General features: G+C 44.1%; 1 long non-coding RNA gene across 3 annotated transcripts in view; it reads right to left on the bottom strand.

Annotated features, from left to right (window-relative positions):
* The window catches only part of LOC123464079, a 120,087-nt gene that overhangs the window by 93,985 nt on the left and 13,603 nt on the right, over positions 1 to 12,499 (bottom strand). The window contains exon 2 of one of the 3 annotated variants that reach the window (XR_006639336.1): positions 1,224 to 1,320. The exons of the other annotated variants lie outside the window; for them this stretch is intronic. This is a non-coding gene — a long non-coding RNA (uncharacterized LOC123464079). The remainder of the gene's footprint in view (positions 1 to 1,223; positions 1,321 to 12,499) is intronic. 3 annotated transcript variants of the gene reach the window in all.

Genomic DNA, 12,499 nt, shown 5'->3' with positions numbered 1-12,499 from the left:
AAACAGAGGTCTAGAGATGGCTCAGTGGTTAAAAGCCCAGGTTTGATTCCCCAATACATGTAAAACTACACACACAAAGGGGCATGTGTCTGGAGTTAGTTTGCAGTGACAAGAAGCCCTGGCATGCCCAAACTCCAGACACATGTGTCATCTTGTGCATCTGGCTTATATGGGTACTGGGAATCGATCTTGAGTCCTTAGGCTTCACAAGCAAGCACCTTAACCGCTAAGCCATCTCTCCAGCCCATGTTTAATATTTAATGGCACACAAGGATACCATATTTAATCGAAATATACAAAATTGTCTCTAGGAATAAATATTAAATGAGTTATGAATTTAATGTATAAATAAAATATAGATTTTTATTTAGACCCAGCTGGCCTTGAATGCACAATCCTACCTCAACCTCCTCATTACTAGAATTACAGGCATGTGCCATCATATCTAGCCATATAAAATAGCCTCATGGAAAACATTAAAGGTTTAAGCACGTGGAGCATACGTTCATGAATTGGAATCTGCATTATGGTAAGGTGTTGTTGTGTCAGAACCGACATTCACTTTCTTTTTTTTTTTTTTTTTTTTTTCGAGGTAGGGTCTCACTCTAGTCCAGGCTGACCTAGAATTCACTATGGAGTCTCAGGCTGGCCTCAAACTCACAGTGATCCTCCTACCTCTGCCTCCCGAGTGCTGGGATTAAAGGCGTGCACCACCACCACGCCCGGCAACATTCACTTTCAATGCATACTCCTCCACTGTGAAAAATCCCATCTGGTTGGATTCTCCAGGACCCACGTAAACCAGATGCACAAGGGGGGGACGCATGCATCTGGAGTTCATTTGCAGTGGCTGGAGTCCCTGACATGCCCATTCTCTCTCTCTCTCTCTCTCTCCACCTGTCTCTCTCTCTCTCTCTAAAATAAATAAATAAAAATTTAAAAACATTATAAATAACTCCTAGAGAACAAGTTAAAAAACAAGAAAGAAAATTGGCAAAGTATATGAATAGGAAGTCCTAGAAATGAAACCCTAATGACCACTAGACAAACAAGGAAATGTTCCCTATCACCCATAAGTTGGTGAAAGCGAATTTAACCGTACAAATTCCCCAAGCTAACAAGACACAGAGAAACAGAACGCTCGGAACGTGAAGCTGTAATCTATATGAAAATGAATGCTGAGACCCAGTCGTTCCTGTCTTAGGTATAACTGTCTACATTACCATTCCTCTACAGAGGGTCAGCTTGTCCCTGAGGAAATACGACAAGACATTCTGCGCTGTCACACACCGGGGCAGGAAGCTGGTGGCGTTCAGGGACCTAGTGAGTAGAGGTGAGAGGTGAGGGACACAGCTTGACATATCAACTCCCACACAACCATGGGTTCCACACAGTCCCAAATGTCAGTAGCATTAAAGGTGAGCAACTCTGGCCAGGAAAAGCGTCTCACATAACTGTGCATCAGGAGGCTGGTATGCAAATGCTAATTGCAGCATTGTTTGCTGTAGCAAATAGCAAACTAAAAATAACCTACAAGTCTTTAAAGCGAGGGGATGGATAACAGCGTGCATATTCGGAGGAGAGATTAATATACAGCCACTCTAAGAAATGAGTTTTTCCTTTGGGCTGTAATATGAGTAAGTCTAAAAAAATAATGAATAAAAACTATGGTGATGACATTGTATTCCTTTATACTTTACAAAGCAATACTATATTATTTATGAATATACACATAATATAAAAGTGTAAAGGCATGTGTGGAAATGATTTATAGCAATGTTAAGATAATGGTTACTTTTAGGGAAAGAGGAAAGTAAGAGAAATAAATGAGCTAGGAATAGGTAAAGGGCTTTAACTGGACTCTAAGACTTTTTATTAACAAACCCTAAACCAAACAAGACAAATATTAAGACCCGTTAAAGTGGGTGTTTTATGCACAGGTGTCTCGTAAATTATTTTCTGTATTTTTTTTCTATTTGAAATGTTTCATAATGAAACTATGTTTAAACATTTTAAGAACTGTATTTGCAAGAAAGAATCCCTTGTATGACTCAGGAGCATAAGGCCGTTGGAGGGTGTTGATGTTTCTGGAAGGAACTGTAACTCCAAAAGGAAGTAGAAAGGCAAGTGACTTCCAGGGAAACAAAAGCAAATTCATGCAAAGACCCTCTCCCAGGGCTTCTTGGCAGGAAGGGAACAAGGCTTTTCTGTTGGCCAGTGATTGGCGGCTAGACCTCTGTCCATGGTCCTTTCCCTGCATCCCCAAACAGCCCTAGAAGAATTCTGAGGCAAGATTGCCTTGAAGATAGTGAAATGTCTATTGAGCTGAGAAGCAGGGAGACCAGGAGATGTGGTCACAGCTGGTCTTGAGCATTTGGACAGGAGTTCCTCCTGCCTGTAGCCTGCGCCACCAACAGAGAGGGACCCGACTGGACAGCTAGTCTCTGTGGGTAAAGAAAACCTTCTCGGGCTGGAGAGATGGCTCAGCAGTTAAAAGGGCTTGCTTGCAGAGCCTAATGGCCTGGGTTTGATTCCCCAGTACCCACAAAGAGACAGATCCACAAAATGGCTTTTGTGTCTGGAGTTTGTTTGCAGTGACAGGAGGCCCTGGAGCGCCCATAACTCACACTCTGTCTGTTTCTCGTTCTCTCTCAAATAAAGAAAAAAAACAGTGCTTAAAAATTTTTTTTTTATAAAGAATATCTTCTTGCAGTGAGTAAGCTAAGTTGGCACAGAGACCTACCTGGGAAGGCTAAAGTGCCACCTCCCGAGAATTTCTTTTCTTTTATTTATCTTTATTTCTTTCTTAGTTTTTCAACTTGAAGTCACTGGGATTCTCCTACCTCTGCCTCCCGAGTGTTGGGATTAAAGGCATGCGCCACCACACCTGGCAGCTTTAAACTAGCTTATTTAACTATCAGTTTTATTGTTGTTGTTTCAAGGTAGGGACTCACTCTGGCCCAGGCTGAACTGGAATTCACTATGTAGTCTCAGGGTGGCCTTGAACTCATGGCGATCCTCCTACCTCTGCCTCCCGAGTGCTGGGATTAAAGGTGTGCACTAACACGCCCAGCTCATTTTGAAGTTTTAAATATATTTTATTTAAATATATTTATTTGAGAGAGGGGGGCAGATAGAGACAATGGGTGCTCCAGGACCTCAGCCACTGTAAACAAATTCCAGATGCATGCACCACCTTGTGAATCTGACTTATGTGGGTTCTGGGGAATCAAACCTGGGTCCTTTGGTTTCTCAGGAAAATGCCTTAACCACTAAGCCATCCCTCCAGTCCTAATTTTTTTTCTTTTTTCTTTTTCAAGGTAGGGCCCCACTCTAGCCCAGGCTAACCTGGAATTCACAATGTATTCTCAGGGTGGCCTTGAACTCAAAGATCCTCCTACCTCTGCCTCCCAAGTGCTGGGATTAAAACCATGTGCCACCACACCGGCTCATTTCTTATTTATTATTTTTATTTATTTATTTGACAGAGAAAGAGGGGGGAGAGAGAGAGAGAGAGAATGGGCGCACCAGGGCCTCCAGCCACTGCAAACAAACTCCAGATGCATGTGCCCTCTTGTGCATCTGGCTAACATGGGTCCTGGGGAATGGACCCTGGGGTCCTTTGTCTTTGCAGACAAACGTCTTAACAGCTAAGCCATCCCTCCAGCCCTCGTTTTTGTTTTTGTTTTTTCTAATATCCCAGTGCTTTCCATACTTTCTCTCCAATGTTCCTGTAAGACAGGTCCATATTCATGTCTGACTTGCAGAAATAAGGAGAGATCAGCAAGGCATCTTCAAAGACACTGCATCTCTCTCTTAACTAATATTTTGGCCCAAGTCACTGGGGACCCATAAACAGCAAGAGCAACTCGGCTGCGGAAGACATTTTATGGGCACCCTAGAGTAGTCACCCATCTTTAAAAAAAACAAAAAAAACGAAACAACATCTCCTGGGATCCCAGGAGGTGTTTGGCACTACACAAGCCGGAGAGTGCAGCACATAGTGTCTGGGAACACAATGTTCCTCAGGGACTTAGAAATTAATGCAGATGCAAAACTTGTTTTTGTTAAAATATATATATGAGTTGGTTGGCGTCAACATGGGAAGATGAAGTGAAATGGGTAGGGTCCCAAACTCCATGCATGGTGAAGTAGAATGGGCTGAGCCAATGAACCCCAGGAGAACAGCCTCACAGTGTGGGCAGAATACAAGCCATTTGGCTTGCAGAGCCAATTTTGCAGACTAAGTTTCTTGCTCACAACAAAATCAATAGCTGTTTCTGATGGGCCACTGGCAGGCAAGAAGAGTGGCAGCAGCCCGCATCTGTCGTTTTCTGTAGATGGGAGTCTCAACCATCTAGAATGCAGAAACGGTGTTTAGGGGGGGGAAAATACAAGCATCGGCAAGCTTAATGTATGAGATGAGAGGTGCACCTGGGTAAGAGCTCTAATGGAAAGAGGCGCAATTGGGTTTGTAGATGCTGATCTTGATCAGCAACCAGAAACTGTGCTAAAAGCTCAATTTGGCCTACTTTCGGCTCCCTGGTAAGTTCGTGGGGACTTTTTCATTCGGCTCTTTGTTATATAATACAGGGCCACACAGACACTGAGCCACATAGGTAGGAGGAATTGCAACAGAAATACGTACTCTAAGTCAGGGTTGCCTCGCCAAGGTGCCAGGAAGGGACATCTGGGGATACAGAGACTTCTCCTAGCACTCAGATTGACCTTTCTCTGCCACCCCAGTTTCATGGTACCTTTTTATTTTTACTTTTTCCAAAGTATCAAAGTAGGGTTTTGCTTTAGCCCAGGCTGACCGGGAATTCACTATGGAGTCTCAGGCTGGCCTGGAACTTTAAGTGATCCTCCTACCTCTGCCTCCCGAGTGCTGGGATTAAAGGTGTGTGCCACCACGCCAGGCTTTTAACGACTTCGACATTGCTAACCTAATGAAAGTGGGAGAGTCAGTTTTACATATTGAGGGAGAACTTCTAATTTGGGACTTCTCATGATTTCTGCAATTTTGTGTGCCTTGGCATCTATGTGTTTTCTGGTATTGTGGTCATATGCTATATGATTCCTTATATGTATAGATTTAAATGGTCTAGGGCTTTAAAAAAATTACTCAATTAGGGAAGGGAAGATGTTGGCAGTTATTTCCACATAAACATTGAAAAGACACCTTAAACTTAATATGGTTGAAGAAACCTTGGTAGTTTCCCTTAAACTTCTTTGTAGCAAATGACATTAAAGAGCTTACAAGAGACTTGCTTTTTGTTTGAATAAGTCAGGTGTCTGTCAGTCGATGATCATTGGTGTTGGTTTAGCTACTCCAGTTTACAAAGAACCCAGGCAATTCCTTTCTTTAAAATTTATTGATTGATTTTAATTTTTTTTCTTTTTCTTTTCTGAGGTAGGGTCTCACTCTGGCCCAGGCTGGCCTGGAATTCACTATGGAGTCTCAGAGTGGCCTCGAACTCATGGCGATCCTCCTACCTCTGCCTCCCGAGTGCTGGGATTAAAAGCATGCGCCACCACACCCAGATGATTTTAATATTTTATTTTTATTTATTTGGTGGAGAAGGAGGGAGGGAAGGAGAGAAAGAGAGAGAGGGAGAGAGAATGGGTGCGCCAGGGCCTCCAGCCACGCCAAACAAACTCCAGAAGCATGCGCCACCTTGTGCATCTGGCAAACATGGGTCCTGGAGAATTGAACCAGGGTCCTTTGGCTTTGCAGGCAAATGCCTTAATCGCTATGCCATCCCTCCAGCCCCAATTCCTTTTCCTACTTCAGCATCCTTCCTAGACTGGCTTTAAATCTTCACGCCTTTTGTCTTCAAGTCAGAAGATGCATGCCATGCTTCGAACCATTGTGATAAGGGCTCTGATGGCCACCTCTATCCCAAAGGGCTCTCATTTAGATGTCATTAGCCAGAAATAAGTTTCTTTTAGCTGCAAAAGAGATGAGGAAATTGAGTATCTATCAAAAGGAAATGGGATTATTATGACAGAATCATACAAATCATGATTCATCACTCGGGGCTGGACATGTGGTCGTTCTAAACAAAGTAGGGGATCTGCTAGCAAGGAGGAAGAAAGGAACATTGACTGGGGAGAAAATTAACCGTATCTGCCACACTTCTTCCCAGCCCACCTACTTCCCAGTGGCCCCTCCCAGTACCCACACTGACCATAGAGGCAATAGCTTTGATTCCTTACTTAAAAAAAAACAAAAAAACAAAAAAACCTCAGCTAGGCATGGTGGCACACGCCTTTAATCCCAGCACTTCAGGAGGCAGAGGTAGGAGGATCGTCGTGAGTTTGAGGCCATCCTGAGAATCCAGAGTGAATTCCAGTTCAACCTGAGCCAGCGTGAGACCCTACCTCAAAAATCAAAAAAACAAAACAAAACAAAAAACTCAGATAGAAATGATCAGAAAGTCCTGTTGACTGTACCTTCCATATTTACCCTCTATACTGCATTCTCCCCAGCTTCACGGTGACTTTCCTAGAGCAAGTCCCTTTGTTCTACTTAATACTATAACTGCTTCTTTCTTTTTTTAAAAAAAAGTATTTTAGGGCTGGAGAGATGGTTTAGCGGTTAGGGCACTTTCCTGCAAAGCCAAAGGACTTTGGTTTGATTCCCTAGGACCCACGTAAGCCAGATGCACATAGGGGTGCATGCATCTGAAGTTCGTTTGAAGTGGCTGGAAGCCCTGGTGCGTCCATTCACTTTCTCTCCCTCTTTGCCCCTCTCAAATAAATAAATAAAATATAAAATGTGAAAAAAGAGAAAAAAACTTATTTATTTATTTACCAGGAGAGGGGAAGAGAGAGGGGAAGAGAGAGAGAGAGAGAATGAGAATGAGTGAATATGGGCGTGCCAGGGCCTCTAGCCACTACAAATGAACTTCAGATACATGCACCACTTTGTGCATCTGGCTTGACGTGGGTACTGAGGAATTAAACCTAGATCAGTAGGCACTGCAGGCCATCTTTCCAGCCCTAACTTTTCTAAATATTCTCTCTCCCTCCCTCCCCCCTCTCTCTCTCTCTGTGTGTGTGTGTGTGTGTGTGTGTGTGTGTGTGTGAGGCTGTCTTGACGCTGCAAACCAATGCCCAACCAGATTTACATGGATGGCTGGGGAATTGGACCCGGCAGGCTTTGGAAGGCAGCACCATGCACTGCTGCGCCATCTCCCTAGCCCTGTCTTGAGGACCTATGAACCATCTGCTCTCTCTTCATTCTCCTGTTTCCTGACCAGCTCCCCCGTGTCGCTGAGGTCATTTCCAGAGAGCTCTTCCCTGGCCACACAGTCTAAAATGCCTGCTGGTCACCCGTCCCTTCACTCCTCCGCCTTGCTCTCACTGTCTCTCCCTCATCCCAGATGCCTCGTCACGTTTCATGCAGCGAACAACACAGGCTTCTGTATTTGTGACTCCACCGCACTGGAATCCAAGCTGCTCTGCTCCTGGCGCCCAGATCAATGCACGTGGCAAGCTCTCACCATGTGTTTCCAAATGAATGAACTCACGGAGGGCAAGATTCTTAAATGGAAATCTCATGGGAGTAAAAATAACATGGGCTGGCGAGATGGCTTAGCAGCTAAGGCGCTTACCAGGAAAGTCAAAGGACCCAGGTTCAATTCCCCAATACCCACGTAAGCCGGTACACAAGGTGGAGCGTGCATTTGGATTTGCAGTGGTTGGAGGCCCTGGCGCACCCATTCTCTCTGCTACCCTGCCCCCCCCATCTGCACTTTTTTCCTTCCCTCTTAAATAAATAAATAAATAAAATATTTTTTAAAAAATCTAACACATTATTAGCACCCCGGGAGTTACCCATTAGAGAGAAAACTTCTTCAGTTAAAAAAAAACAAAACACAAAATAAGCCATAATCCCAGCACTCTGGGAGGCAGAGGTAGGAGGATCACCATGAGTTCAAGGCCACCCTGAGACTAAATAGTGAATTCTGGGTCAGCCTGAGTTAGAGTGAGACCTTACCTTGGAAAACCCAATATATGTATATATATATATGGCTTTCAAACATCACAATTAATAACATTAATTGCAACATTAATTTCTCCTACCCATATTCCTTTCCAAAACTCAACAACTACATGTACTCTAGATTGGGTTACATTTTTCCATGAAGTAATTACATGCCATCTATACCGACTTAACTTTCTCTTTGTCTTATCATGTGAATGCATTTTCTCGCCATTTTCTGAAGGTCTGGGAGATTTGAGAGAAACATTTGGAGAATGTCCTCCTCCCTTCCAGTTTTGGCCAAGATTTCAAGAAGGAAAAAACCTAAATGTTCTTGAATGAAGAGAGAAATATTTATCTTCTCAAATGTTTCGCCTCTTTTTAAAGTTTCCAATTTCCAAATATGTTCATTCCAAAGACCAAAACTATCTGTACTTCCTTAACCAAAATACTACATTTTTTTTTTCATTTAACTGTCCTCCAGGCAAAATGATAAAGTTAATAGACCACCTTCTTTCATCTCTCTCTTTTTTTTTAAAGGCATGCGCCACCACACCCGGCTCTATTGTTTATTTATTTATTAGAGTCAGAGAGAGAGGGAGAGAGAGAAGAGAGAGAGAGAATGGGCACGCCAGGGCTTCTGGTCATTGCAAATGAACTCTAGACACATGCGCTCCCTTGTGCACCTGGCTAGTGTGGGTCCTGGGGAATCGAACCTGGGTCCTTTGGCTTGGCAAGCCATCACCTTAACCGCTAAGCCATCCCTCCAGCCCTCATCTCTTTCTTTTTTAACATGTATGTTCACATGTATGCACGTGCACATATATGTGCAAGAGGTCAGAGGACACCCTCAGGTGTCATCCTCAGTAACACTATATATCTTTTCATTTTCAGTTCTTGGCTTTTCGAGGAAGGGTCTCGCTCTAGCCCAGGCTGACCTGGAATTTACTATGTAGTCCCAGAGTGACCTTGAACTCACAGCACTCCTCCTACCTCTGCCTCCCAGATGCTGGGATTAAAAGGTTTGTGCACCACACCCAGCTCTTTTTTTGTGTGTGTGTGACGGGGTCTCTCATGGGTTTAGAGCTCACTAAATAGCTTACACTGGCTGGCCAGAGAGTCCCAGAAAGCCTACTCTTCCCATTCCCCAGCCCCAGGGATTAAAGGCACACACAATTATGCCCAACATTTTTTATGTAGTTACTGGGGATTGAACTCAGGTCATGCCTGCAAAGCAAGCACTTTACCAAGTGAACTATCTCTCCAGCCCTTATCTTTCTGTGGTTATCTTGGCCCTTTCTAAGCTTATCAATGCTCAGGTGGCTCTCTGGGGGCCCAGGTTTATGGCTCAGTAGCTGGATCGCTCCCCTCAGGCTCAACCTATGTTCCAAATCTGCAGGGCATGGTGGAGAGAATTAAAAAGTTTAAGAAATTCATATGCCTACAGGGGGCACAGTATCCTAGTGATGCTTATCTAGCACTTTCCAAAATTGTCATATGTTTAGAAAAAAATGTTCTAAAATACTACCTGTGTATCATGCATGCATGCACATGTTCATACGTGGGTGTGCGTGCACACACACACACACACACACACACACACACACAGAATCTCCTAATGCTTGAAATTCTAAGACTGTCCATGGAACATAACAAAAGAGGGGCTGGAGAGATGGTTTAGAGATTAAGGCACTTGCCTGGGAAGCCTAAGGACCTATGTTGGAGTCCCCAGGACTCACATAAGACAGACGCACAAGGTGGCATGTGCATCTGGAGTTTATTTGCAGTGGCAGGAGGCCTGTTGTGCCCATTCTCTCAATCTGTCCTCCCCCAAATAAATAAATAAATAAATAAAATATTTAAAAAGAGAAAAAGAAGAAAAGAGAGGCTAAAGGGATGGATTAGGTGAGAGCTTGCTATGTGATCATGAAGATCTGAGTTCAATTCCCCTTCCCCATGGAAAAATCCAGGTGTTAGCTGCATGTCTGGAACCTCAGTGCTGAGAGGGCTGGAGACAAGAGAATCACTTCTTGGGCAGTCTAACTAAACAAACGGGGAGCTGTGCATTCAGTGAGAGATCCCATCTCAAGGAAGGAACACAGAAGAGTGACAGGGAACGCTTGACGTCCTCCTACGGCCTCTGAATATGTGCACACAGGGCGCATGCATCTTCACACACGTGTGTATACCACGCACATATACACATGCTACACATATACGCACAAAGAACATGACCAAAGAATTTCCGTCTTCAAATTTCTTCAGGGAATAGATTACAGGTAGGAGTAAACTACTCGTCTGTGTTCAACAAAATCTTAGCTGCCGCTCCTTCCGTCTTCGCCAGCTCTTCCACGCACACCATATCCAGCTCTGATCCTAGACTGTACCTCTCAGAAATCCAGCACCTGTCCAAACAGACTGGGCAGGAGTTTTGATCATGTATCAGCAGGAAGACTGGGGGAATATACGCCTACATATGCCCATTAAAAATACACTCTAGTACTGTGAGCCAAGCCTTTAATCCCAGGACTAGGGAGGCAGAGGTAGGAGGACTGCAGTGAGTTCAAGGCCACCCTGAGACTACATAGTGAATTCCAGGTTAGCCTGGACCAGAGTGAGACCCTACCTTGAAAAACAAAACAAAACAAAAATACTCTCTAGGGCTGGAGAGATGGCTTAGCAGTTAAGGTACTTGCCTGCAAAGCCAAAGGATCCGGGTTCAATTCCCCAGAACCCACGTAAAGCTAGATGTACATGGTGGCACATCTGTCTGGAGCTCATTTGCAATGGCTGGAGGCTTTGATGTGCCCATTCTCTCTTTCTCTACCTGCCTCTCTCTCAAATAAATAAACAAACAAACTCTACATACATGTTTAAAAACAAAACAATTAAGATAATATAATAAAATAAACTTTTTTTTTAAACTCAATGCAATCAGGGGTCTGTTTCCAGACTGTACCTTAAATGAACTAGGTGACTATTTCCTTGTGGGAGGTAAAATTCTGAAGATGGGTACCCCAGATTACCATTCACTGCTTATTTAGTCGACACTAGTCTAGGTACTGCTGTGGAGGGGTTTTAGTCCCAAGTGAGTTTATGTTAAAATATTGGGGGTTAGGGGGCTGGAGAGATGGCTTAGTGGTTAAGCACTTGCCTGTGAAGCTTAAGGACCCTGGTTCAAGGCTCGATTCCTCAGGACCCACGTTAGCCAGATGCACAAGGGGGCGCACACGTCTGGAGTTCGTTTGCAGTGGCTGGAGGCCCTGGCACGCCCATTCTCTCTCTGTCTCTCTATCTGCCTCTTTCTCTCTCTTTGTCACTCTCAAATAAATAAACAAAAATGAACAAAAAAATTAAAAAAAATATGGAGGTTATGGCTGGAGAGATGGCTTAGTGGTTAAGGTGTTTGCCTGCAAAGACAAAGGACCCCGATTTGATTCTCCAGGACCCACGTAAGCCAGATGCACAAGGAGGCATATGCATCTGGAGTTCATTTGCAGTGGTTAGAGGTCCTGGCATGCCCATTCTCTTTCTCTCTGCCTTTTTTTCCTTTCTCTCAAATAAATAAATAAATAAAAGTTTTAATTAAGATAATGGAGGGCTGGCATAATTGAGTTCTTTTTTTTTAATTTTTTTTGTTTATTCATTTGAGAGCAACAGACAGAGACAGAAAGAGGCAGAGAGAGAGAGAGAGGGAGGAGAGTGGGTACGCCAGGGCTTCCAGCCACTGCAAATGAACTCCAGATGCATGTGCCCCCTTGTGCATCTGGCTAATGTGGGTCCTGGGGAATTAAGCCTTGAACTGGGGTCCTTAGGCTTCACAGGCAAGTGCTTAACCGCTAAGCCACCTCTCCAGCCCTAATTGAGTTCTTTAAAAGAATACTTTTTGGGCTAGAGAGATGGCTCAGTGGTTAAAGGAATTTGCTTGCAAAGCCTGGAAGCCCATGTTCAATTACTCAGTACCCACATAAAAATTGATGCACAAAGTGGTGCATGCATCTGGAGGTCATTTGCAGCAGCAAGAGGCCCTGGCACCCCCATATATACACACACACAAACATATACACACACACACACTCTCTCTCTGTCAAGTAAATAAATATTTTTAAATCCATGTGCTCTGAATGCGTGGTCCTCAACTGATGACAATTTGGGAATTAGATCCTCCTGGAGGCAGTGTATTGTTGGGGGCGGGCTTATGGATGTTGTAGCCAGTTTCCCCTTGCCAGCGTCTGGCACACTCTCCTGTTGCTGTTGTCCATCTGATGTAGGCCAGGAGGTGATGTCCAGCCTCTGCTCATGCCATCGTTTTCTCCTGCCATCCTGGAGCTTCCCCCTCAAGTCTATAAGCCAAAATAATCCCTCTCCTCCCATAAGCTGCTTTTGGTCACATGCTTTCTGTCAGCAACTCTGGAAGGTGACTGTAACACCATGCATACTGAAACAATTTTCCTCAGCTGATGGAAGAAGCAGTTGAGGAGATTGCCCATGTAAGAACGATGTGGGTGA

Source organism: Jaculus jaculus, chromosome 10, assembly GCF_020740685.1.
Source record: "Jaculus jaculus isolate mJacJac1 chromosome 10, mJacJac1.mat.Y.cur, whole genome shotgun sequence".
Classification (NCBI taxonomy): Eukaryota; Metazoa; Chordata; class Mammalia; order Rodentia; family Dipodidae; genus Jaculus; species Jaculus jaculus.
The sequence above is the reverse complement of the archived record's forward strand: the minus strand, read 5'-3'. Positions and strand labels throughout refer to the sequence as shown.